The sequence below is a fragment of the Alligator mississippiensis genome, chromosome 8 (assembly GCF_030867095.1).
Source record: "Alligator mississippiensis isolate rAllMis1 chromosome 8, rAllMis1, whole genome shotgun sequence".
Taxonomy (NCBI): Eukaryota; Metazoa; Chordata; order Crocodylia; family Alligatoridae; genus Alligator; species Alligator mississippiensis.
In genome coordinates this window covers 2,073,123-2,098,816 of record NC_081831.1, presented here as the reverse complement: position 1 = coordinate 2,098,816, position 25,694 = coordinate 2,073,123, and the positions used below count along the sequence as shown (strand labels likewise).

Genomic DNA, 25,694 nt, shown 5'->3' with positions numbered 1-25,694 from the left:
TAATGAAGAACCCGGCTCCGACGAAGCTTAAGGGAGACGGGCGCTTATTTCCTCCTGCTTCTTTGTGTTGGGCCGCAGCCCATTTACAAATGAGAGCTGAACAAGATGGAAGTGGCACGGGGCGGGAGGAGAAGAGCACCCCAGCCCTCTCCAGCTGCCTGGCTGCTATTTGGCACGTGCCCACACGTCCGGGGCTTGGCACCCAGCAGCGAGGGTGCCCGGGGGGGGTGTGCACAGCCGGCCTCGTGCCCCGGGCAGACCTTGGCACCGGTCAGGATTGCCCCAGACAGGGCTCAGCCCGGAGAGGCAGGACAGAAACGTTGCATTGACGCCAGGAAGCAAAAGAAAGAAATGGAGAGCATTTAGTTTGACCCCAGATTGAGCAGAACCCCCTCCAAAATGTCATTAGGGAGCGAGCCAAAGCCAGACGCTTCGTCTCGAAAATGCACACGGCTCAGCTTCAACGCGCCGGCGCGCCGTGCAAGCCAGAGGCCAGGGCTTTGCCCTGGGGGGTTTTTTCTTCCATGGGAGCGATTTGTGAACATGACTCCAATGTCAGCACAGCTCGGGTGCCTCAGAAGCTGCATTTTTCGGTGACTTTATGACTAGGTCCAAAACGTCTCCCAGGAGGCTGGGCCGTGGCGGGGCTGCTCTGGGTCAGCTGCATCCGAGGGTCACCCCCTGGGCAAGTCCAGGGCTTGTCCTCCTGTCTCGTCCTACAGACACAGGGGACTCACCAGCTTCAGTCCCTGCTGCTTTTCATTCCCTGCCTTTCTCCTTTCCCCATCCTCCACCCCCTCAAGATTGCTGCAATATCAGGGAAATATTTGAGCAGCAGAAACACGGTGTCCTGGGCGGGCTTCTTCTCTCTCCTTCCCCTCTCCCCAGCCCCTCCGTCTGGAAGAAGCTGGCAGGGGGTGATGGAGTTAATCTCGGCTTAGGCGGCTGCGGTCTGTTATCTGGGGCAGACGAGATCGTTGGCACATCCCTGGGAGACGGAGGAAAAATGGTCCCCGCTGACCTGCTGCACGAGGCCACGGCGCCGTGCGAGGATACGGTGGCGGCTGGCTCTGGGGGGGAGCAGCTCAGCAGATCAGAGAGGAGAAAGCAACTGCTGCAGACCCCTCTTGGCTGCCCGCCCCTTCCCCAACTGGATCCAAAGCAAACGTCTCTTGGACGCGTCTGGATGGAGCGATAAGGGCCGGTGCACGGCTGCGGGGACCAGCCGTCCGCTGGATCTGGGCCTCTCCCCTGGCATCGTGGTTTCATCCTCAGAGCCTGAGTCGGATGCATCCTTTGGAGGTGGTGAGGCCAGCGGTGATCTCTGAGGCCCCTGCAGCCCACGTCCCTCCCCTGTGCAGGGCATCATCCCTCCTTCTCAGCATGCACCAGTCGCAGGGAGCCTTGTGCCTTGCAACCGAGCTCCAGGCTTGCAGAAAGGTGCCCAACCTCCGTGCACGTGCCTTGGTGCCAGGAGGGATTTGGTGCTTCCCTTGGCTGGCAGCTCAGGCAGACACTGGCCCGCACCGTGCCCAGATGGATGGAGGCAGTAAGCTTTCCAAACCACACACCGCCTGGGGCTAACTTCCCCGCTATCCTCCCTGCTGCATGCAGAGGACTCAGGGGAGACCCGGACCTGTTCGCTGATACACCCAGGTCTGGGACAGACATTGCATACACTGGTTTGACCCAAATCAGTTCAGTCTTCAACCGGGTTTATCTTAAACCAGCTTCAGGCATTTTGAAACCGGTTTACGTGCACTGAGCGTAGGTTTTGTTACAGGGTTAAACCAGTGTCTGAGCCCTTAAACCAGTTTATGTGTAATATCTGTCCCTAGCCGTAGAGTCCAGCCATGCGCAGGCCATCAGCGCTCGGTGCCCCCAAGCCTTGGCGAGACCCTGTCAGTCCCGTTCAGCCCAGACCCGGTGCAAGGAGACCCGGCCGGCTGTGGGGCGGGCGTTGGGTGCACGGTTGGCCGGATGATTCCCCAGGCGAAGCATCGTTGCAGACAAAACCACCTGCTGCCTTCCAAGACGGGGAACTTTTCCTCTGGACAACACTCAAAGGGGGTGTCCAGTCCACCAAGGCTGCTGGGCTGAGACCACCCCGCACCGTGCTGACCATGGGGCTTCATTGCTTCTTGTGCTCCCTGCTCTGTCCATGCCCCTGGGTTTCCTCTTCTCTGCCTGGGGCACAGGAGCACCAGGGTTTGGCTGTTGAAGGTGCCAGGTTTGCTGTGGGGTGTCCTGTGGCCATGCCGGGGGGAGAGGACTCTGTCGTCTGCAATTGCAGCCGACTGGACCCAATGCCCCGGGGGTCCCTTGCTGCTCGATGAGACTGTAAGCTGCGTGGGGCAGGGACCGCCAGCCGGCACTGCCTGCGTGCGTGGCCCCCAGCACAGGGGACCCCAGCAACGGCAGCAGAGATAATCGGCACCAACAGCAGCAACCACAAAGCCGTCTTTGTCTCAGCGAATAAAAGAGTCTCCTTCCTTGGAGAGCGGAGGGAATGAAGGAGACTCTTTGCCAGCAAACTGCAAGAAAGCTCCTTGGCAGGGAGGGAAAGGATGCGCATGCCAGCAGCGGTAGGCAGCATGGGCAGGCCCCACCTGGATGGCAGATCCCCGGTGTAGGCAGCCAGGGGCCGTGGGGAGAGGGTCCGTGCCCGCAAGCCACCCCACCCCTCCATTTCGGCTCCACGAGGCTGGCATCAGCATGCAACGCAAGTACTGCCATCCCCTGGGTCCCCCTAGTCTCCCGGGTCCCAAGTGCAGAGGCAGAGTGACCTGGGTCTGAGCAGGGTTTCCCCCGCTTGTTCCTCACTTGCAAACTCTAGCATTCAAATCTAGGAAGTTTTGATTCAGAGGCCATGCCCCTCGCTGCCATGCTCCGTAGTGCCTGATGCCCCTTTCCTCCAAAGATGTGTCTGATCCCTTTTGGACTCTGCTTAAATGACCAGTCGCTGCCCTGGATCTAATGTTTCATCTTTATGGGCCCCCTGCCAGTCCGACCGGCATCCCACAGCGGCACGGAGCTGGCATCGAGGGGAGGCGATGAACACCCAGCTACCGCAGGCGCCCAAATCGGCACATGGAGGAGCGTGGGATTTTCAGTGCTCTCTTCTCACAGGCTTGGCACCGGGTTCAGGTGTTTGGTGCCAGCCTCTGCCCGGTCAGCCAGCATCTTGCTTACTTTTCCAAGTAATCGAGCCGTGTTTGAAGGGCAGCCGGGCTGCTGGCACAGGCTGGGCAAGGAGGGAAATGTAAGCCCTATATCCGCAAGAGCAATGGGCTACTCTTGCATACGGGTCATCGTGAGCTCCCACCAGGTGCCTGGGATGTGCTGATGCAGAGGGGGACAGTGCATGGCGATGGCAGGATGTTGGGGTGCAGGGTACAGGCCCAGGCGAGGTGGGGGCATAACCCCATTAGCGCCCTGCTGTGAGCAAGCCTTGACCTTGGGTCTCTACAGCGAGGCCTCACTCAGGAAACCAGCTCTGCCACTGACCCTCTCGGTCCCCTGCCCCGTGACTCAGTTTCCGCACCCCGTCTGCTATGTCCTGCATTCAAACCATGGGGTCTTTGGGGCAGGGCTCTCTCTCCCGGTGTCACAGGGCCCCGTTTCCCACTGGTGCTGCTGCAGGGTTAATAAGGCACCAGGCCTCATCGGATGGGCACAGCACAGTCCGCAGCGCGAGACGGCATCTCCTTTCTCCCCCCAGCCCCGGTGATGGAGCGGTGGGGGCAAGAGAGAGCCGGGGAGGTGGCAGCCAGCGTGGGGCTGCATGCATGCAACTGCTGTGTTAACCAAGGCTGACACCACGTCCTGGCAACCCTGTGCCATGCTCTCATTTGCTTTTCTCAATTAAGTGCTCAAGGGTCTGGCACTCAACCGATGATTACTGGCATGGGGAGACACGGCAGTGCCCAGGTCCCCCACTCTGCTCTCAGACTGCAGCACGGCTTGCCGTGTTCCCTGGCATGAGCCTTCCCCCCAGGACCTCCGGCCCGGCGGCTGACACGGCTGGCAGCCCCGCGAAGCTGGAGCCATTCACGCTTGCACACACATGCACACAGGAGCAGGCTTCTCTTGCTGCAAGGGTCACTTCCCCGCTGCCCGCTGCCGGCTGGGTCTCTCCACCTGTCCGTTAGTAGCCAAAACCAAGCTGAACAGTGAGCATTGGGGGCAACCATGGGATGTAGGTCCTTGTTTTCTGCAAAGGGATGGAGAATCACTGCTCCCCCCATACACACACCCCACAGCGGGGGGTTTCTGGGTGCAACATGCACAGAGAACCGCAGGGCTAGAAGGGACCACGGCTTTGCAATCCCCACAGCATCCCTGGGCAGCCAGGATGGTTGGGGTGGCCCCAGAGCTCTCCCGCGCCCCTGCTGGGAAGGTAGGCATGATCCGGCTGGTGCCCACCTCACCCAGTGCCCTGTTGCTGAGCTCACCCCGCAAACCCTGGCAGCAAGGGACAGCTTTCCATCTGTGAGCAAGGAGATCTGGGTTCGACCAAGGTGCAGCCGAAGCCAGAAAGGCCGGTCCTGTTGACCGCTGGATGCCGAGGGGCCTCTCCCAGCGTCTGCGCGGGTCCTGGCAAGCTGTCAGGATCGGGCCCTCAGCTGCTGCGACCTTCAGCTGAGCAAAACAGGGGTTTCAAAGTGGGCAGCGAATTTCCGATGAGTCCATTTGCACCTCGACCTGCCTCCGCGCTGACATCCTGCCTATGTGTAAATGAATTCCTCCTGGCCTCGCCGTCACGGGCGCCAGAGCTGACAGTCCTCGGTGCCCAGCGCTGCTCTTAGCGCTCACGCCAGGGATCTGCCTGTCACCCGAGGAGAGCATCCCGGGGCGGCCCCGCTCAGGGCCATGCCGGCAGCCTCACCTGGGTCTATCAGAGTCCCCGGGGCTGCAGCTTGGAGCAGGGGGTGGTTGTGTTGCAGGGTCCCTGGGTTGTGTGCATCTGCTGAGACCTCTCTGTCTGGTTTTGGACCCACTGCCCTCCTGACCCTGACCCCCCAGCGTCTGCTTTGCATCACCTGCCATCAGTAGCCCACCCAGTGCTTTCCAGCCCCGGGGCGGATGGTCAGGGGAAGACCCACAAGGCACGCCAGTCTCCTCCGGCATCATCCGCTCGTCTCTCCCCTGCACCGGCCGGGTAACAGGCTTCTCCCGTTAAATAATTGAATGTCTCAAATTGTTCCCTTCTCCCTTTGGGGTCGGTGCACAGTTGTCATTATTCCATTAGCCAGATGCTTTGCTTTCACTTCATTTATTCATAAGCCCGGCTCTGGCTGACACAGCGATGAGCAGAGCAGAGTCTAGCACAACCCTCTGCCATACATTATTTGGTGTGAGATGCACCAGGTTTGCCCAGCTGCCGGCAGCGGGGAAAGGTCACAGCCACTGGCAGGATCGGGGCTGGCAGGGAAGAAGATGGGGATGGGATAGGGGATGGCTGCTTGATGCTGAGTGTTGTCCAGGAGCATTAGGACCCCCCAAGGAGACCCCTTCCCTCTGCACCAGGATGGTGGGATATGGGGTGGCCTCGCTCGGGGGGACAGAGGCCGGGTGCTTGTTAGCGTGGGGCTGTGCAGGGTGGGATGCATCCAGGGCAGGTCTGTATTGCTCCCATGAGCTCCCGTGTGCAGCTGGTACATGCTCAGGGTAGGCCTGAGGTCGTGCACATTCTCCCAGCCACTTTGGATGGAGGAAATAGCAACTAAACCCTGCATTATACGTGGGAAACCTCATCCCCGGGGCCCTCTGACCCTTCCTCACTTTTGCACTCCCTGCCTGTCCCCCGCAGCTCCCCAAGCCCGTCGAGCGGGGTCTTCTCGCTCGGTGCCGGGCGCACAGTGGCGGGATGGCATGGAGCACGCTTGGCGTCACCCTAAGTGATTCCTGTATCAACAAGACAGCTACAAAGGAAAGCAAATAAACCAATTAGGGCGAAATATTGGATCACCCCGGCCCGCTCTTTCCACAGATGCAGCTTCACGCGCCAGGCAAAACAAACAGGAGAGACGGAGGGAGAGGAGCACGCAGCCCGGCGAGGCAGCACGCGCCCTAATTACACATGCCTCGGTGACAGCTAATGTCAAAAGATTAAAGGAATCAAAGTCAGTTCCTCTGTGCAGCCTCCCCCACCGCGTACCGCCCCGAATAGCAGCGATGCAGACACACGGCTGCGATGGGGAGAGATCTCTGGTTTGTGGATCTTTGCATCACCGGGCGTATCTACACATGCATTTAAGCACACCTGAATTTAATATGCATTACCTTAATGCGCATTAAGCAGGTTTAGGCAGGTGTCTACACAGGCAGGCATTAAAGCATGTTAACGCTGTGTGTGGACTGACTTGGGACTAAAGTTAGTCCTAAGTCAGTCCACACACACAGCGTTAATGCTCTTTAATGCAGCTACATGTGCGTTAATGCGCTTTAACGATCCGTGTCTAAATTCGATACCTGCAAATGCAAATAGCCTAAATTTGCCAATTTTAATGCGCATTAAGGGCACACGCGTGTAGACGTGCACCCTCAATGCACGTTAACTAGGCTAATGCTCATTAAAGCATCACGTGTAGAAGCGCCCACAGAGAAGTGGGGCTGCGAGAGAGCTCCCGATCTAGTCCAGCCGGTCCAACCCCTGTTGCATTAGATGTGGGGCTCCCCCGCAGCCCCACTTCTGGGGGATCAGCCCTGTCCAAACCAGCCCAGACACATCCGCTGTCCAACCTCTTGGCAAGCTGCACGGTCGACCCTGAGGCAGCGCAAGCCATTGCACCCAAACAGGCCGCAGGGGAAGCTGGGGGGCCTCGGCAGCCACCATCCTGCTTCTGTTGCAGGCTGTTAATATGCACTCGAGAGATGCCAGCGCCCCTGCCACAAAGGAAGGCAATCCCCCCGATCCATACCAACCGGAGCAGGGGGTAAAATTCCTTCCTGACCCCCAAATCTGGCATCGGAGACCCTCAAGACCCTCTAGCCAGGACCCTCCAGCTTTGAGTCCCAGCAGGAGCATTGGCACAGCCCAGTCTCCATCCCCAGACTGGGCTGCAGCCGGCACCCAGGTGGATGGATCTCCTTCAGCGAGAGCCCAGGTAGCAGAGCTCAAGGGACTCGTTTTCTTTCTCTTTTTGTCCTCTTTTAATGCAGGATGCCCTGCAAGATGCCCACCCTGGAAGACAACATCCTCCACCCTCTGCCTCGGCCCCCAGGAGCAAGGAGGCACCTACTTGCCATTGCAAGCTTGAAAGACAGGAGCCAAGGAAGGATTCAAAGGGTCCTGTCAAGGATTTTGCCTTGAGCTCAGTCTTCTGGCAGCGTACGGGGGGTGGGGAATGCAGGGGAAGAATTACAGATAAAAAATGGGACATTAGCTAGAGCGGAGCACTGCTTCCCCCAGTTAATGGGGACTGTATCCATTACGATAATAACTAAGCACTTAATAACTGGCTTCCCCGCTAATTCTAATTGAAACATATAATGATATTTCTGAGCAAGACTGGCAGTCTGGTGTCAGCGCCGGTATCTCCCCGGGCCCAGCGAGCGCTGTGAAAACCGACGGCCTGCCTGAGTATTCACACGGAATAGACACGGGCAACAGACAGGAGGTCTTGTACGGCTGCCAGAAACCACAGCTGATGATAAAAGCCATTAAAGGTCAGCAGGGAATAGAAAACTATTTATGTTAAATGTCACAGATTAGACCGCAGGCCCAGGCGCGGGAATCAGCCACCGCACTCCAAGGGACGGTGACGGCTCCCGTCAGACCCTGGCCGCAAACTCCTGCACGCATCTCGCGGAGCGACGGGACCCCACGGGGCACGGGGGAGACCGGTCCGGCCTGGGCGGGCGTCTGTCCGGCCCCGCTGCCATCTGGAGCCAGGCGCTGGCGGGATCACATGCAGATGGTGATAGGAAGCTGGGGACAAGGGTGTGAACTCGGTGCATTGGGGAGACCGACATGACCTGCTTTCTCCAAGGCTGCTCCTGCTCCGTCTGCAGCGTGCGCTGCAAAGAGCCACGCACTGCCAACTCCTGCTGGCTCTTGGCTGAGCTGAGACCGCTCAATGCCCCGCTGCATCGGACGGGGGTCTTGCCACTGCCCTGGCTGGGAGCGGGTCCCGGGGCAGCTGTGCCCACCGCCGCCTCCTCCCTGCTCTCCATCTTCAAGGACAAGGGTCTTTAAAGACTCAAGGGTCTTCATAGCTGGGGCTTCCCCATACTCTTACTGACATAAGGGGCCTTAACTGGCCTTAATGGTCTCAGTGATGCGAGTCCTCATCACCCCTCTCCCCTTTTGGTGGGGACAAGGCGGGCTCCCCCAGCCTGGTCCAAGGGGCCATGTTAACTCACCCCCTCCAAGGTTAAAAAGATGCAGCGGAGGTGAGGGAGGAATCAGGTGGGCCTCTTGCTACTTTTACCATGGAAGGGAGCAACCCTCAATCGCTGCTGGTGTAATTGCAATCATTGACCATAATAATTAAGCAATTCTTTAAGGGAGAAAGTGCTGCGCTGTCCATGCGGTGCGGAGGGGGAAGGAGGAGAGGGAGCCAGGACCCTCTTCCAACCCTGCCTCTGAGCGACTGTGGGGTGCTAGCCCGGTCGTCTCCCATACCCCATCTGCTCAGATTTGAAGACAGGCTTGTGTCTCCAGGTAGCCCAAGGAGGTGCTGGTTATGGTGGGAGCCTCCAGACACCAGCGGGATGAAGAAGAGATGTCGCCATCATCCATCTGCCACCAGACTAGCCAAATCCTTTCTGGGGATCAGCTCCCTTTCAGAGGTGGGGATGGAGTGACTTCTTTGGGAAGTAAAGCTGGACGGGAAGGTATGGGTTTGGTGGTGAGAGCATTTGATAGTCCCAGAGCCCGGGGGACCGTGGCTGAGAGCTGGCACACGGCGCCCGGAGAATCAGCCACATTTTGGGTTCGTTCATGCACGGAAAAATAAAAGGATCTTTCCAACTGTGTGGGGAGCAGATATGTTAAGAAAAGGCGCTTTCTTTGGAGCCAAACGACCTGCTTGCTTTTCAAGCGCTTGTCTTTAAGTAAAATTGAAACCCATTTTGTCTGCACTGAGACGCTGAAGTGCTCCGTTGTCAAAGGCAAAACTTGGTTTAAAAAAATCGAAGACAGTTTGACTTGCCTGGGTGCAGCGGTTTGGTGCCTCTTGGTCTGCGATCCCCACAGGGGAAAAGCTGGGGGCAAAAAATGTCATCCCGCTCTCCAAAGTCCCCTTAAAGCAGCGATTCTCAGCCTGGGCTTGCCCTGACGGCCTTTCCAGGGTGCCGTGGGTTGGCCATGCCACGTCTGCCCGGCTAGGCGTGCAAACAGGATTCACAAGAACCCAGGGACTTCCAGTAGAAATCCATAGCTGTGGTCTTTGCAATGGGAAAATACTGCTCTATTAAAGGGCTCAAAAAAAGAGTGAGAACGAAGAGCTGGCATTTTCCGAGGGGGCCTTGAGTCCATCCAGGGGTGCCTGGACTCTAAAATGGTTGGGAGACCCTGCCTTAAATCGCTGTGTGACTTGAGCCCCGAGGGTTATTCACCCCCAGGGATTCATCGTTAACTCCTCCGGCTGCAGCCGCCCGAGCAGAGAGCAGCGTGCAGCCGGACGACCCCCCCACCCCAGACGGGGCCGAAGGGAGTCCAGCGTTCAAAGCCGATGGGGCGAAAGTAGCTCTGCAGTAAATCCTTCCATATGAACGGCAGTCCCGGTCACCAAACCTGCCTTACATGTGTGCCACTCGGTGCTGGTAGGGCTGAGATAAGCAATATATATCTGCAGTAATCCAACCCGGATGCCACCAGTACCACCAAGAGCAGGGGTCAAATAGCGCTGGGCCTCTTAATGAACCCAGCAATGGAGATTTGGGCTTTATCCCATGGCAGGGCATGTGGGCGCTGGGGGCTAGCAAGCTGGAGGTGCGCAATGCAAGATGCTCCCAGCTCCCAGCCCTCCAGCACGCTCCTTCCCCTGCCACGATAGCGCCCATGGGTGGAAGCAGGCTGGGCTTCTCCAGCCCTGTGATCTCTCTTCAATGCAGGGCCTTGGCTAGTGCTTGGCTTTGCGGATTTGCATTTGCTAAATAAATAATAAATAATGCGCGTCAAGCATTTGCCAGCAGTGACATCCAGGACGGCAGCATCCCATCTGCAAAGGGGTCTGGCAGAGCCAGTGGGGCCAGGAGAGGAGCGGGGACCAGCACGCAGAGAGCCTGGAAACCCAGCGGTCTGCCCTTGATGCCCGGTGGGAAGGGGCCCGAGGAACGAGCCAGGTCACGGTGGTGATGGGGCCATGCAGCTGTATCAGTTACTCCAGTGTAGGTTGCATCTGTGCACATCCCAGGCAAGTCACTGCCTCGGTTTCCCCACACACCAAGCAGAGAGGATAGCATCCCCCAGGCTACCCTCCTTGTTTCTCTCTCCAGGTACAGGCGGCAGAGGAGGACCCAAGCACCTGCCTTCTCCTGGACCCCTTCCGGCAGACGAGATTTCCACCCCCAGCCCCAGCTCTGGGCTGCCCGGCGGCCCTGCAGGTCTCCCCTGGCATGTACGGGTGTGAAGGAGGAAGGAGAGTCCTGAAGGGCTGGACCGAGCTCTCAGCAGACACATTGCTGCTAAATGTGCTTGCTTGTCCTGGAACTGCCTTTGGCACCAGCTCCTGGAGTCGGGGAATGAATGGCGGGGCTCCCGCCAGCTGGCCGGCTTCGGGCTGCATGAACGGGCCGAGGACACGGTCCCGGAGCTGCACGGAGGATGTTGCTGGGTACTTCATAGCACAGCAAAGTCCCTTGCATGGGGGGGGCTACCGGCCCCTTCGGACCCCGTCTGCAGGATGCGGAAAGGGGGTGCATCCAAGCAGCGACGGAGCAGGCCAAGGCTGAGACTCCCTGCCGCACCGAGGGTGAACCGCAGGTGCCAAAATAGCCCCACATTTCCCTTCCCTTCCTGCCCGCCCGCTGAGGCTAATTCCAGCATTGTCAGCACTTAAAAATAGACCCCGTAGGAGGGAGGTTGCTGCACTCTTGCGGGTCCTCACTGCTGGTTCCCCGGCCTGCCAGTTCGTGCCTGGAGCTGGGGGGCTCCTATGGTGCTGGGATGAATCCAGCGTGCCTCTAGCTGCTGGCGGGCAGGGGGCCCTGGCCTGCTTGCTCCCTCCTGGGCACCGCGTCGCAGGCTTTGCAACACCCCGGAAGGAGCGTGCTTGGGCAATGAGGCCTCTCGCCCCACCCTGGCACCCCGTGGCAGGACAAGGGACCCCATGAGGGCCTGGGAAATGGAGGGGAAGAGCAAGGACAGTGGGGCAGGGATGCAGCTTCTGCAGGGGCACCTGGGTGTGCAATGCTCAGCGGCTTGGGAGATGCTAGCGAAGGAGCCCCATGTCCTGGAGAGCTGCATCCAGGGCACTGAGCCTGCCTTCCCGGGTCCTGGCAGAGCTGGCTACTTGCCCCACGCTCACGGGGTCTCAGGTCGGGGCTCTCCCCCTCTCTGCACCCCTGGGGTCTGCACTGGGTGACACCGTGAGCCCCATGAGGCCATGGGGATGGCTCCTGCCAGACAAAAGGGCCGTGTCTCTGCTGTGCATGGTGGCTGCCGGGCCACCCCCGTCACGGGAGCTGTCAAAACTTCGGGCAACTCTCCTGTAATGCCCCTTTGGTAAAATGGGGGGGGGGCAACAGCAGCCTCCGTCCTTCCCCGTGGGACACTTAGCTCAGGCCTCCTCCTCCTTCCCATGGCAAAGGGCAGGGGCAGCAGGGGGTCGAGGACCAGGCCAGCTTCAGGTGGAGAGGTGGCATCTGGGTCTCCGCCGCTCACCTCGTGCCAGCAGCAACAGCCCATTAGCCCTTCCTGGGAAGGAGGAACATGTGAATCAGGCTGTTTCGCAGACAATAAAACTCCCGGCGCAGAAAACACGGCTAACGAGTCTCACACAGGGCGGGAGGGAGAGCGCGCGAGCCAGGAAGAGGGGAATAAAAGCAAATGACATCACTTGCTGGCAGGGGAGCCGATACCCAGAAGCTATTTCTGGAGAGAGCCGGGCTGGCTAAACTCTTGCAGATGTTGCTCTCTGCCGTCACAGTGGGACTTGGGTTGGTGCTAGCAGACCAAATCCCCGCCCGGGTCCGGGAGCCAGGCTGGGCCAAAGTCCCGGTCTCGTCCCCATCACCAGCTGGCGGTACCCACCGGGTACCAGATGTTGTGGCCCGGGTCCGCCGTGCGTCAGCTGGGCAGGGGAGTCCAGGCCAGCTGTGCTGCCCGAGCACATCTGTTGCAGAGCGCTCTGGGCAGCCATCCCGCGATGCCTGGGGAAGAGTGTGCCCACAGGACACGGGCACATTAGGGAGGGCAGAGCAGGCACCGATCTTGTGTGCTCACGTGCCAGGTTGGCCGGATAACAACAGCAACACACAGGTGTGCCCACGTGACAAGCAAGGGCACAACCCTATCAGTTGCCATGAGTACCTCGCATTGACACGTTGCGGTCGAGGCTGCCCTTTTATCACATGGAGTTTGCACTCGTGGCACACGGGCATCGGAACAAGCATCGTCATTGATGCTGCAGTAGCGGCGTTTCCCCCGGGTCACCCCCACGACACGGGGCGCAGCCCCTGCCCCAGAGGGCTTGCATCCTCGGGCACATATTGCAGCAGGTGGGATCCTGGCTCCTTTGAGGTCACACTGCAAATCCCCGGCACAGCCAGGATTAGGACCCAGCTCATGCCGCGGGTCTCCAGGTGCAAAGCTCCTTGCAGGCCTCCTCCCCTCCCTGCAGGCTTTCTCGCTGGAGGAGCTGACAAACCAACGGCCTTGGCGCAGGGGCACTAAGGGAAGCTGTTGCAAAACCAGACAAACCTCTCAATCCACTTAGTGCCATTGCTAGTGGATCCTAGTGCACAGCCGGGGGGAGAAGCAAGAACAAATATTGAGCAAAGGGAACTCAAAGCCTCTTATTCGATAACAAGTTATAAAGGGAAAAGAGCAGCGGCTGCAGGCTCGCGGGCTGCTGTCAGCTCGCATTTCTTTCACGATCAATCCCAGAAGCTGGAATCTGCTCGTTGGCTGGCGTGGAAGTAGCATCCAGCGTGCCTGGCCCTGGCAGAGATGGAGCAGCATGGGCAGTGCCAAGCAAAGCAGCCTTGTCTCTTGCCCCCGCTTGGTCATCTGGTCAGTGGGCAGGGAGAATCTGGGCATCCAAATGTAGGAGAAACCCTATGGCCCCATAAGCTCCTCCACCAGCCAGCCAGGGAACCCGCTCATTGGGCTGCACTACAGTCCGGTCACATCGCTCTGCATTTCATAGCCCGAATGAGGGTGGGAGGGACCTCAGGAGGTCACATCTAGTCCAACCCCTGCTCCAAGCAGGACCAGCCCCAACTCCATCATCCCAGCCAAGGCTTCATCTAGCCAAATCTTCAAAACCTCCAAGGGTGGAGACTGCACCACCGCTCTGGGGAACCCGTTTCAGTGTTTCACCACCCTCCTCGTGAGAAAGTGTTTCCTAATATGCAACCTCAACTTCCCTTGCTGCAACTTGAGCCCATTGCTCCTTGTCCTGTCATCTGCCCCCACTGAGACCAGCCCAGCTCCATCCTCTTTCCAGCCCCCCTGCAGTGAGGTGAAGGCTGCTATTCAATCCCCCTCCGTCTTCTCTTCTCCACTCAGTCTGTCCAATTCCCTCAGCCTTGCTTCACTAGTCATGTGTCCCAGCCCCCAAACCACTTTCATTGCTTTCTGCTGGACTCTTTCCAATGTGTCCACATCCTTTCTGCAGTGGGGGGGGGGGCCCACAGCTGGACACAGGACTCCAGATGTGGCCTCCCCAGTGCTGAATAGAGGGGAAGAATCATCACTTCCCTGGATCTGCTGGCAGCGCTCCTACTGATGCAGCCAAGGATGCCCTTAGCCTTTTTGGCACAAGGGCACACTGCTGGCTCCTGTTCAGCGTTTCGTCCCGTCCCCCCAGGTCCTTTCCTGCAGAGCTGCTGCCCAGCCCGTCACCCCCAGCCTGCACCGGTGCAGGGGATTGCTCCCTCCTAAGCGCAGGACTTTGCACTTGTCCTTGTTGAACCCAATGAGATTTACTGCAGAGAAGGCCAGAGTTAGAGCCTCTCAAGCTCTGCCTGTGCCCACCTTCCAACCCCTGACTTGCCCCCTTGCTGAATTTGGCTTGCAGAAGCACCACGGCCGGGTGAACATTTGGTGCTGATCACACTTGAAACCCTGCCCCACTTCTAGATGGGGTTGATGAAGCCCAGCTTTATTGGAAAATCTGCTCGTGGCTGCAGCTATCGAGCCCCTTGCGAACCTGGTACCAGGCTTTGGAAAGTCTGGCCCATCCGATCCAACCTGGCGCTTCCAATCTGCCCTGGCACGAGCCTCAAAAAAGCACAAAAAAGCAGCTGGGAGAGAAACAGAGGCACACCGAAGCCTTGGCATTTGCTTCCAATCGGACTCCCAGCCCATCGGCCGTGCTGTCGCTGCAGCTGATGCAACTCCTGATTTGCACCCGGGGAAAGGAGAGGAGAATAAGACTCTGCAGCTGGGTGTGATCTCCCCACTAGATCTTACCAGCGAGTCTTCCACAGGGCAACCAGCCAAGGCAAGAAGGATCCCGCGCACGGCAGAGGTTCTGTTGCAAAACCCCAAAGTACAAAAGAACGAGATTATCCAGCAAAATTTTGGTTTAATAGGAACTGGGAAGTGCCGTTGGTGGAAAAACTCGCTCACGTAAGCCTCCCTGCACGCACATGCACATGCACATGCGACACAGCCATTATAAAGCAGCCTGACATTATAAGAAGAAGCCATTATGCAAACTCCCACTACAGGGCCACTTCACCTAGCTGGAGCAGTGCAAATAGCCGATTTATCCACCAGGAAATGAAGCCTCGGTAATATAAATGAGAACCCCAGCCCGAACGATGCAATGCCCAGCCCACACAGCTCTGCTCAGGGGTTGGTGTGCTTATTAATAATAAATGGCTCTCAACTGCTTAAGCCAGTTCTCCCCCCTTCCCTTCCCTTCCCTTCCCTTCCCTATGCTGCCGTGTTGTTTGCAGGGATGGAAAAAAAGCTGAATAAAGTTTATATGCTGGAAAAAAAAGACAGTGTGTGCCAGTGCACTGGGGGCAAAGCAGCTGGGCTTGGAAATTGGTCGCAGCTGGGATCTGTGGCCCAGATTTCTGCTTCCCCAGCTGGGGAGGGAGTGGGTGGAGAGCAGGCAAGGGCAGGCCCCTGCGCCTCTGACATCCATGGCAGGGCTCCTGCAGAGTCTAGCAGGGGAGGATGAGACGTGGGGAGGGGGTAGGTGGCTGCAGGATTCCCCACAGGTGCAGCCCCGGTGTCTTGTTGCAGACAGGAGACAACTCAGCGCCAGGGTGCGAACCTACTGCAAACCCAGCGCCTTGTCCCCAGCCGAGTTTGTGGTGGGAGAGGGGAAAAAGCCAGGGTTAAAGCACCCCCTCCCTGCAGACCTCATTGCAGCCCCTTGCTGTGCTCCAGGCAGGCCCTGGGGGTGGAGGGGATCATGCCCCAAGTGTCTCTCTGAGCGTGCAGGGGCTCAGCTCCATCCTGCCGCCTGTGCCTCGGTCCGGAGTATGTGCAACAGGCTCCCAGCCCCGAAGGGAAAGACTTCCAGCCAGCCAAGGCCCTCCCCAGACACGACCTGCTCCGACACCGGCCGAGGGGGACCCCGGGCTGGGATGCTGCAGGAGTCAAGGGTGTGAGGATGTGTGGGGCTCTGCTTCGCGGTTCCCTCAGCACCTCTGAGCTCAGTGCCCGAGCGTGTGCACACGTGTGTGGGCATGTGCATGCCCATGTGCCCCGTGACACCAGCAGGGCTGGCGGGGAGGGAAGGTGCGCGTTTGGCCCGGGGTTATATCAGCCCCATCTGCTCTCCTGAGCTGACCTAGCAGCCCATCGTCTAGCTGTGTCTCTTTGGGCAAGTGGCCTTCTGCTGTGCCTCAGTTTTTCCTCTCAAGAATGGGCTCAGGAGAGGATGGGTCTCAGGGCTGGGTGGGGCTTAGAAGTAGACTCCCTGGCTGTAGCTTGGACAGATGGAGGCCGAGAAAGACAGTGTATTGTCAGTGCTGAAGTGAGGAAGAAGCTGGTGGACCACTTATTTGAACGGTGCCCTTGATCCCAGTGTTTGCAAACACCAGCTCAGGTGGGAGAGGTGTCACTGCGCCCATTTTTCAGATGGGGAAACTGAGGCACACAACAGCAGCAGAGCAAGAGGGGTGGGTGTGCTCGAGGTTGCTCAGCCTGGGAGTGTCAGAGCCAAGGGTGGATCCTAGGGCTCCTGACCCACTATGATCCCGCTCTCCGGCCGAAACCCCAGCGGCGCCAGGCTAGCTCGGCCACTTTCCCACGCAGTACCAGAAGGAGCCGGCTTGTGCCAAAGCACTTTGCGGGGCTGGGGCCTCACATATGCCTCTCCCTGGACAGGCTGCCTGCTCTTGGCCCTGCCAGGGGCTGAGCACCTCGCAACAGGGCGCTGGCACCCCGTCTTCCTGCAGGCGCTCAGGTCTTTGCAGGATCTGGCCCCCCCAAAGCAGAGCATTAGCTCAGCAGGCGTTCGCCTTCCAAGGAAGCGGCGCGTGGGGAAAGCGGGGCGGCAGCCAGCAGCAGAGACCCGCGGCCAGCTGGATGGAGAACCGGTGCAGCCAGAGCCGCGCAGGCTGGAGGGCCGGGGGGAGGAAGGGTGTTCGCTGCGGTTCTTGGCATCGCCACTGCATTTCTGCTCTGCTCCAGCCTTGCACGAGTTCCCAGCCAGGACACTGCGGGGAAACAAGGGAAGAGACGCAGGGTGAGGAAGGGGCCATCCAGATCCGGCATCAGCTTGCACACGGGCTCCGGGCCCCCGGGGCTGACACAGGCATGCTGCAGGGGGTTCGCCCCACCCTGGCACCTCCGCAGCCCAGAGGGACCCTTGGTATCAGGGGAAAGTCCCTGTGCAGCCAGCCCTTGCTGAGACGACATTTGCAGCTGAAGGTGCTTGTCAGGCGCCGGCAGGTACAAGGAGCAGGTCTGCGAGGGGCAGGGCCGCGACAGAACCGGGGCGTCGAAGCCGGGGACGCGGCACTGAGCGGAGATATAAAAGCCGGAGGAAGGAGGGGGGTGGGAGCAGAAGAAAAGAAAACTAACAGGGAAAAAAAGTTCAATCAGATTTGTAAAGGGCACAATTTACAAAATCCGTCACATATTTTACTAGGCTGGGATTTACGGATTAGCCTGTAATACTTAGGCGGCTTTTTGTAATAAAACCCTGAGCTGTAGCAGCCTTGGGAAAGCGAGAAGGTGGAAAGAAGCATTCTCTCCATCTCGCTTTCATTTTCCCAGCGTTTTTTCTTTTTCTGATCTAGGCAGCCCCATTAATCTGTGCTTTATCTGCCTATGGAGAAGGATTGAGCTCTTTATTGGATTTTTGTCAAGAATAAATGATTTAGTTTGGGATATTGTGGAAACGATTTCTGTGGTATTACACCACCTAATAAATGAAACAGCAGGGATCAATTCCTTTCTTGCCATGTGTTCAACAGGCTGGGTGAAATATGTGCCGCGATTATTTGGGATCGCAGCGTGGGTTTCAGGTATGTGCGCCCGGCCCCTCCTCGAGCCGGCGTCCCCCCTCCACGTGCGCGCCGAGGGAAGGGCAGTGTGTGCGAGGCCTGATGCAGCGCGCGGTAATACGGTGTGTTGCCAAAGCGCTCCTCGACTCACACCGGTATTTGGCTTGGAGCCCCTTTCCCCGGGTCTGCTGCATGCTTGCAAAGCCCTCCGGCTGCGTGGCATCCTTTGGGCTGGGGTCCCTGGGCATGGAGCAACCTGGGGGACTTGGGCAGGGCAGGGGTGTACCTGTGCATGTCACACGCGCACATGCACACATGCCTGCTCCTGCTTTCCCTCCAGTTATAATATAAAGCACCAGAGCTGTTTGTATGCCACGGATACTACGCAGGTCTCAGCTGAATCCAAAGCTGTTTTACTTGAAGCTGTTCACAGCTGCAGCACGCACACATGCACGCACACACACAACATGCGCACACACAAGCACACGCCCCTCCTGGCTCCCAGCCTCTGCTTTCCCCCGGGGCAGGTGGGGGGTAGCCAGGAAGGGAAGCGACCTCTGGGCCTGATGCTTTGTCAGCACGTCGGTGCGCGGTCGGGGGCTCCTCTGCAGCCAAATGCCTAGGGATGCTCCACGGGAATGCAAGCCGCGCACTAATCCGTGCTGCTTGTGTCGTGCCGCCCCCAGCCTCCAGCCATCACGAGTCCGAATCACGAGAAGAGCTTAGGAAGCCCTGCTTTCGGAGCCCAGCAAGGTCGTGCATCCAGGTTTTCCTCGGCCGCCGCCAGGGCTAGCAGCGGTCCGGCTGTGAAACGCAGGCTGGGAAGTTGGCAGAGCTGCGTGGACCGGGGAAGGGAGGCCTTCGGAGCATCCGCTACTGCGAGACCCACAGGAAAAGCATGGGAGCTGGCAACGGGGCTGCAACATGATAGACTCATCCATCACGCTGTGCTCGTGGAGCCAGGAGGAACAATTGTGTCTGACCTCCCTCCGGCGTCCCTGTCCTAAATCCGATAATTCGCTCTGGACTAAAGCATCATGTGGGATTGGCTCAACCATCCTCCGGGCTTGCTCTGCAGACCTCGAGACGTGGGCACCCCCGTTCCCCTCCCCTTCCCTTGGCTCAGCCTTCTCCCTCACCCTGAAGAAGCGGGGTTGTACCCGAAAGCTTGCAAAGAGCAATTTTTCCAACTATTTAGCTGATCTAATAAAAGAAGGGGAGTTATACCCAAAACCTTGCAAAGAGCAATTTTTCCAACTATTTAGTTGGTCTAATAAAAGAGATCACATTTACCCCAAAAGCCTTGCCTGACTATGTCTTTAGATCAACACGGCTGCAACCCACATCCCCTAATCACTAAGTTGGCCCCTAATTGAAAATTTCCCTTGGCTCTTTGATGCCTTTCCCAGCGAGATTAAAGATGCTCACAGATTGCTTCAAGGGTCCCTTTAGCCCTGGGTCAGAAAGGTCCGCGGAGGATGTACAGATGCCATGGACATGGTAGAGACACGAGCCACACGTCTGCAGAAGGCCATCCATCAGGCTCCAAGAAGCCGCTTGGCTTCCACCATGCACTACAGCAAATACAAAAATAATAATAATATAATAATAATAATGATAATACCAAATACACCCCATCACACGCCACGGCACTTGATGGGGAAAGCAGCCACGGGTGACTGATTAACCCTGTCTCCGTCGGGGGCTGTGACGGGTGCTGGCGGGGGTGCTCTCCCAACGTGGAGAAGCCGCTCCTCCTGTCTTCAAGCCCTGAGGTCCTAACCCAGCCGGCAAAGAGAGACCAGAGGGACGATGTGGTCTGGGCCAGTGTCCTGCTCCAGGGCGCTGGCGGGCGGCTGCCCATCTCTGGGGCAGCGAGGGTCCCGGATGCCGGGGCTGAACACAGGTCTTCAAGGAAAGATGGCACAACACAACCCTGCTGGCTTTGCCCAGACCCTGGCCACCCTCCCCTTGGAAACACACCCTCCTTGCTAAATGTCACTTCAGAAGAAAAATGGCAAAAAAAGAAGAAAAAAAAAGCCAAGACAGAAAGAAGAAAGAAAAAAAAAAATCGAAGGCTTATTTCCCTTTCAGGCGGGATTATAAAATCCATAGCTAAAATTCTCCTTAATCGTCTTAGCACAGACCTAATTATGGGGAGGCCAACCTGCGTGGGGGGAAAGCAGAGCTGCTCCTTTTCTGCCGGCATTAAAAGGCTTTCAGAGCGGGGCTGGGGGAAACAATATAATAAGAGGTTTGTGCATGGTGCGACGTGCACGTGAGGAGCCGCCGGCCGCACTGACGCCCGTCCCCGATTGCACGGCCTCCGTGAGGCTGCGTGTCTGAAGCCTGCGCCCATTCATTTCCCGGGGCTGGGATCACACGTGGGTGGGCGGCGCGGTGTGCGAGAGAGGCAGGCAGGGCGGCTTACGAAGTCTCCTAATTAAGAAAAGCCTTTGGGGGGCTATCGCCTGACTGTCACCTCTCCCCGGGACGGCGAAGAAGGACATGGGGCGAATGTGTTGGGTGCTGAAGGCTTGGAGTGGGCAGGCTGGCTGCTGGGTGGGCTACGCATGCATGGACACATGCACAGACACACACATGCACAGACACACGCATGCACGGACGCACGCATGCACCCCCTGCCCCAGCCAGGAGGTCTTATGGGGCTAGGATGAGGATGCAGCAGACCCAGGGCTTTGTGCACCTGGAGGCCTTTTTCCTACCAAGTTGCAGAGCAGAAAGACCCTTGCACCCCTTTTCTGCTGCTGCCTGCTAGTGGTATGCACTGCCTTGCCCCAGAGGAGGAAGGCGCACTTGCTTACCTTTGACGCCTTGCAGAGCATGGAAGGGGCAGGGATGGGCATGCAGAAGGGCAGGCACAGGGCCCATCCCCTGGGGTGCAGAGGACGTACCGTGCCCTCCTGAGCGATGCTGGGGAAGAAGAGCAGGTGTTGCCCATTACCCAGCTGCAAGCACAGGGCCATTAGGAGCTGCAACTCCACTCTGATTTTGACAAATACAGTGCAGCTGCAGGAGCCACCATGAGCCCTGCCCAGCTGCCAAAGCCGGCGCGAAGCCCAGGGCAGGAGGCTTGCCAACAGGCAGCTGGCACGGGGAGCAGGCAGGTATGGCCTGGGTGGGCAGCGAGTGCATTTGGGCGGGCCTGGACCAGGCAGCGAGCCAGCGCGGTGCAATGCCAGAGACCACACATGGCTGAAGCAACAGGAGATGCCTTGCGGGGTCTGTCCGGGTGGGTTCCCTGCCCCATCCTGCACAACCCGCTCCTTCCAGCCTGGCTCAGCTCCACTGGGCTCCCCCGGGCTTTGCTGGGACCCTCCCCGCTGCATCCTGCATTCACTCCTTCCCCGTCCCCGTCCTCCCTGCAATGCCGCCAGTCCTCCTAGGCCGCAGCGGGCAGAGATAATGAATGATTATCTCAAGAAACGGCAATGTGAATAAATTGCAAAGCTGCAAAGGTTAAGCTAGAGAGCGGCCCATCTGGCCCTGCCACGTGGCTGGAGGCGGGTGGGTTCCTGCCACGTGGGAAATGTCACGGTTGTGCCAGGGGGTCAGGGTGGTAGGTGGCCACTGGCAACGAAGGCCAAGCTGGTAAGCAGCCCGCGTCTGACCAGCTGGCCATGCACCTCTCCAGGTAAAAACCCAGGCAGCGGGAAGCTTCCAGCCCCGGGGCGATGCATTGCCCTGGCAGCGTCCCAGCTCGCTCTTAACCAGCCTCTCTAATGGCAGCAGCTGCTGCCGACAAAACCATCCTTGGTCTTAACGTGCAACCCTGCTTTATGGAGGATTAACGGCTGAGCAGGCACCTCGCATTACCCTGGTGTTATTGCTCCCGCAACACCTCTCTTGGAGGACCGCGAGGGCCTTTCCTGAGCTGCCTCCAGGACATCTCCTTCAGTAGCGCCCAGAGCCCCCTCTTTATAGAGGCACCGGAGGGAAAAGGTCATGAGAGGCGTCTTGGATTGAATTCCCACGTGGCTGTGTCCAACACGGTGGCAGGACCTCGTTGTCCTGCTCTTGCGATGGCGGAGCAGGGCATGGCATGCCCTACGCCGCACGGACAGGAATAGGCAGAGCGCTTGGGTGGATCGAAATGCCAGCAGCGCCCCGGACCCTCCCCGTCAGCCACCGATCCAGGTTCCCCAGAGATGTGTCTTCCCTGCCAGCACTAACCGGACCGAAATGACAGCCAGGCTGTTTCCCCAGGGTCAGGGCAGAGGGAATGATAGTCACTCAGGTCTGGATTAATGCATAGGCAAACTAGGCACATGCCTAGGTCCCTAAATGAAGAAGGGGCCCTGTTGTGTTTATTTTACATATTTTAATTATTGAGTGCAAAAAAGTAATAGAAATATTAAGTAGGGGCCCACGAGTCTGTTTGCTTAAGGTCCGCTAAAGAGTTAATCGGGCCCTGATAATGGTCTTCCTTTTTTTTTTTTTAGTAACATTTCATTTCCAGGCTGAATCTGCTCCCAATTCAGTTCCAAATTTTGACGGAGCAGCGCTCAATTGTTCCCATCTGCGTGGTGCTACCACCGGCGTGTCTCCCTCCCAGGACCTCCAGCCTGGGGCTGCAGATACTCCCAAATCCCTGGCAGCATCCTAGGTGCAAGCCCCAGGCTGGAGGCCTTGGCATGGAGATGCTCCCGTCTCACTTGCCCCAAGCCAAAAGGCCCTGGGAGTACCCGGGGGCTGGAGAGCCAGATAACGGGACAACGGGAAGCAAAGGGAGAAGACAGCCGTCATGCACCTTCCTTTCTGCCCCATCCTGAGCTGCTTCCCTGCTTCTCTCCATCCCTGCCGGGACTCCCCTTCCCTACTCACCGCGCCAACTAATGAGGCCCATCGGGTCAGGCCACCCGACTGGGTCAGCCCAGCATCTCCGGAGCCGGAGAAGGACGCAGCGGTGCTGCCGGAGGGGCCTTCACCAACCCCCCGGTCAAGCAAGAAGTGACTTCTGATGTGCATCCAGCTGCCGAGGGATCCCCTGAGGTTATTTGTGGCAGCCTTTGCTCACTGCTACCCAGGAAGCACCAGCCGATGTGAGGACAGACTGGAAGGGGATGGCTGGAGAGAGCGGTGCTTGGCTGCTCGTGGCTTTGTGCCATAAAAATACAGTTGCCTGCAATAAAACCCAGCTCTCAGCTTAGCCCTGGAGTTCAGAGACTGCCCTGAATCCTGCCATGTTCCCTGCCGGGAGGGATTCATCATTATTAGTAATTGCTCGATAAGCACCGGCCACGGCCTCGGAGCCGAGAGAGCTTCCTCCAGGAGACCCTCCATTAGCCACCCCAAGCAGCGGCTTCTCGGGGCCAATGCCACTCCTGCAGGATGTGGGTGCGGGCCGGGGGCTGCACCCATCTCTGCTGGGGACACAGAGCTGCTCCAGGACCCTCATATTTGGGGATCGCAAAGCCAGCTCAGCATCCTCCTCCAGGCTTTTATAGGAACCTGAGAGCAAGGGGAGAGAAGCCAGGCATCCTCCCTGCCGCTTCCCAGCCCCATTCCCCACGGGAAGTCGGGATACTGTCATCTCCCCCATTACATCCCAGTTGCACTGCCTTTCTCCAGGGGAATCTCGCCCCCAGGAGAATAGGGGGATTTTTTGGGTATATTTTATTTGAAATTGCATCCTGATTTAGAAGCATCTCTCGGGAGCTCTGCCAGGAGAGCGGCCCGGTGAGCGATGGAGAGCCAGGAAACGGGGTGCAGCCAGAGCCCACCCCCCCAGCCTCAGCTGCCTGCCCACCCCCGGACCAGGCCAAGGCAGAGGCATGACGTGGAGTCAGGCAACAACACAGCAAAAGTCACGTGCGGCATGAGAGACGTGGTAGAGGATGCATGCCTCAGTTTCCCCACTGTGCCTAGGAGCAGAGGAGCAGATTCATCACGCGCACCTGGGACTGACCCAGAAGGAAAAGTGGTGAAGGAGGAGGGGGCTCCAGTATTGCAGGAGGTATTGCACGCCCCGGGCACCGGCAGTGCATGCGAAAGCCGTGGCTGATTAACAGCAGCAGAGGCGACGGGGACAGAACCAGGCCCAGCTGCAGACAGCTGCTGGCAGCTGCAGCGTGTCAAGCGGGCTGGCGGGCTGGCGCCGAGCCCGGCGTCCTGGCGTGCAGTGCAGCCAGGGTCACTGCCTTCGCACGGCTGCAGGAGCGAGCGAGCAAACAAACAGCAATCGGTAGTCTCCCCGGGCCCAATCCTGCCAGCTGCCGGGCTCTGGTGCATCCCTGCCCGCTCAAGAGGGGCTCAGGGTACTCTGGGGGCTCCCAGCACCTCAGCAGGGTCAGGATTGGGGCCGTTCAGGACTAGCAGCCCTCTGAGCTTGCAGCTGTTTGCTGACAGCTCGGCCAGCCTGAAACGCTTCCAAGAGCAGCAAGGACCCCACTGGCCCCGGCCCCGCGTCCAGGTCACGACTCCCTCCATCAACGCCTGTCTGGGCCGGGACGTCTCACCGCTGGGCCATGGGAATCTGCTCCACCAGCCAGCCCGGCTCCGCTCTCAGCATCCATCTCGCCCCGGCCAGCATTGCAAACTCAGCACCCACCTCACCCCGGCCGGCACTGCAAACAGGTGTTAAAGGTGCCCCAGCTCACACCCAGCTACGGCCCCTCAAAGCAGTGGCAGCATCCTGGGGGCTGGGCTGCATTGGGGCATCCCCTACTGAAGCTGCCCAGGTCTCCACAGCCCTGATATAATCCGGACTGGATGGACCAGGAGCCACAAGGGTCCTTTGCTTTACGGCAGCACTGATCTGCAATGCTCCCGTTCCCAGGGAAAGGGCTACAAGCCTGTCGGGGTGAAGACGGCGGTGCCAGGAAGGCATCTGTGAGCCTCCTTTGCTGGTGCCCTTTGCTCAACCTCACTTCCAGGACCCCACTGCCATGGCTCCACAGATGGGGTCCTAAGGGAGCCCGACTGTCCCCCCTCCACCATGTGCCCCGGGCATCCATCGTCCCCACGCGAGAACGATGCCCACATGCAACAGCAGCCGTCTGCAGCACGACGCGGTCCAGCCGCAGCAGCGAGCACGCTGGGCTCGGGTTAAGTGCACCCCTCCGGTCCCCGCCAGCCTGCTCTGCTAGAGGAGAAGGGACCAAAAGCCAGGAGCCAGCTAATCATTTTGTGGGTGTACCGCATCCCTGAGGAAGGGCAGGCGGCAGCACACGGGGCCCGGCAGTCAAAGAGATGCTCCTTCCTCAAAAAACCCAGCACGTGAATAATTCAGGAGGAGGAAGAGGTCTCGGTGCAAGGGCCACGGAGCAAGCTCTGCGCGCTCAGGCACACTTGTGTACGTGCACAGGCATACCCCCCCGCACACGTGTATGTGCACACCCAGCCTCCTCGGTGCAATGAATCTCTCCGCTGCCTGGCAGGGCTGCAAGGGGGTTTCAAACTCAGCTGGAAGTGGTTGGGCTCAGCCAGCTGCCGGGGGCTCGATTCGTGCAGCTCTGGTGGGGGGATTTCTCCGCTGGGAGCTGACGGCTCGTGCTGCAAAGGTGCAGAGTGGCTCTCACAGCTCAGCGCCGTCTACAGCAGCATCCAGGAGGCCCAAACTCAGCCCACGCAGCCGGGGTTGGGCCGAGCAGCAGGATGGGGCAGCTGTTGCTTGGGAGTGTGTGGCTGTCTCTTCGGGAGGGACCTGCTCCACTTGCCCGGGGCGAGAATGTCTCCTTTCCCCTTAGGACCCGTGCTCCTGGTTCAGGGCGTCTAACCCTTTCGGGCTTGCTCTTGTGCATTGCTTTTCATTGGGCTGATATCCGCTATGAGTTCAGCTTCAATGGCCTGGAAAAGTCCTTGCAAAACTCCACTGAAATCGTGGCCATCCTAAGATACCAGCAAGGATGTAGGTAGATCAGGTTCTTTGGTTAAATCTGACATCTTTTATTAGACTCTGACATCTTTTATTAGACCAACTAAAAAAAGTTGGAAAAATTCTTTTTTTGCAAGCTTTCTGGGACAAACTTGTCCTTAAACCAACCCGGCTACAACCAGCACCTCTGCAATAAGGGTGGGGGTCCCCCTTGTTAATCCAGCCCTTATCAAACCCCTCTTTGCCATGCGCCCGTCTAACCACCCCT

At 58.5% G+C, this 25,694-nt stretch overlaps 1 protein-coding gene and 2 long non-coding RNA genes across 6 annotated transcripts in view; 2 read left to right on the top strand and 1 right to left on the bottom strand.

The window, feature by feature from the left end:
- The window catches only part of RPL38 (ribosomal protein L38), a 548,453-nt gene that overhangs the window by 415,415 nt on the left and 107,344 nt on the right, over window positions 1-25,694 (top strand). The gene's annotated exons all lie outside the window — the stretch shown is intronic.
- Window positions 14,683-20,536, bottom strand: LOC109282720 (uncharacterized). The gene is made up of 3 exons (XR_002089751.2): window positions 20,415-20,536; window positions 19,018-19,163; window positions 14,683-16,797 (listed from the first exon to the last, which is right to left on the bottom strand). It is a non-coding gene; the product is annotated as an uncharacterized LOC109282720 (long non-coding RNA).
- Window positions 16,786-18,889, top strand: LOC109282719 (uncharacterized). Of its 3 annotated transcripts, none has more exons than XR_002089750.2 (2): window positions 16,786-17,032; window positions 18,276-18,889. It is a non-coding gene; the product is annotated as an uncharacterized LOC109282719 (long non-coding RNA). The 3 variants fall into 3 exon arrangements; XR_009463775.1 differs by having other exon boundaries at window positions 16,791-17,032; window positions 17,560-18,889; XR_009463776.1 differs by having other exon boundaries at window positions 16,791-17,610.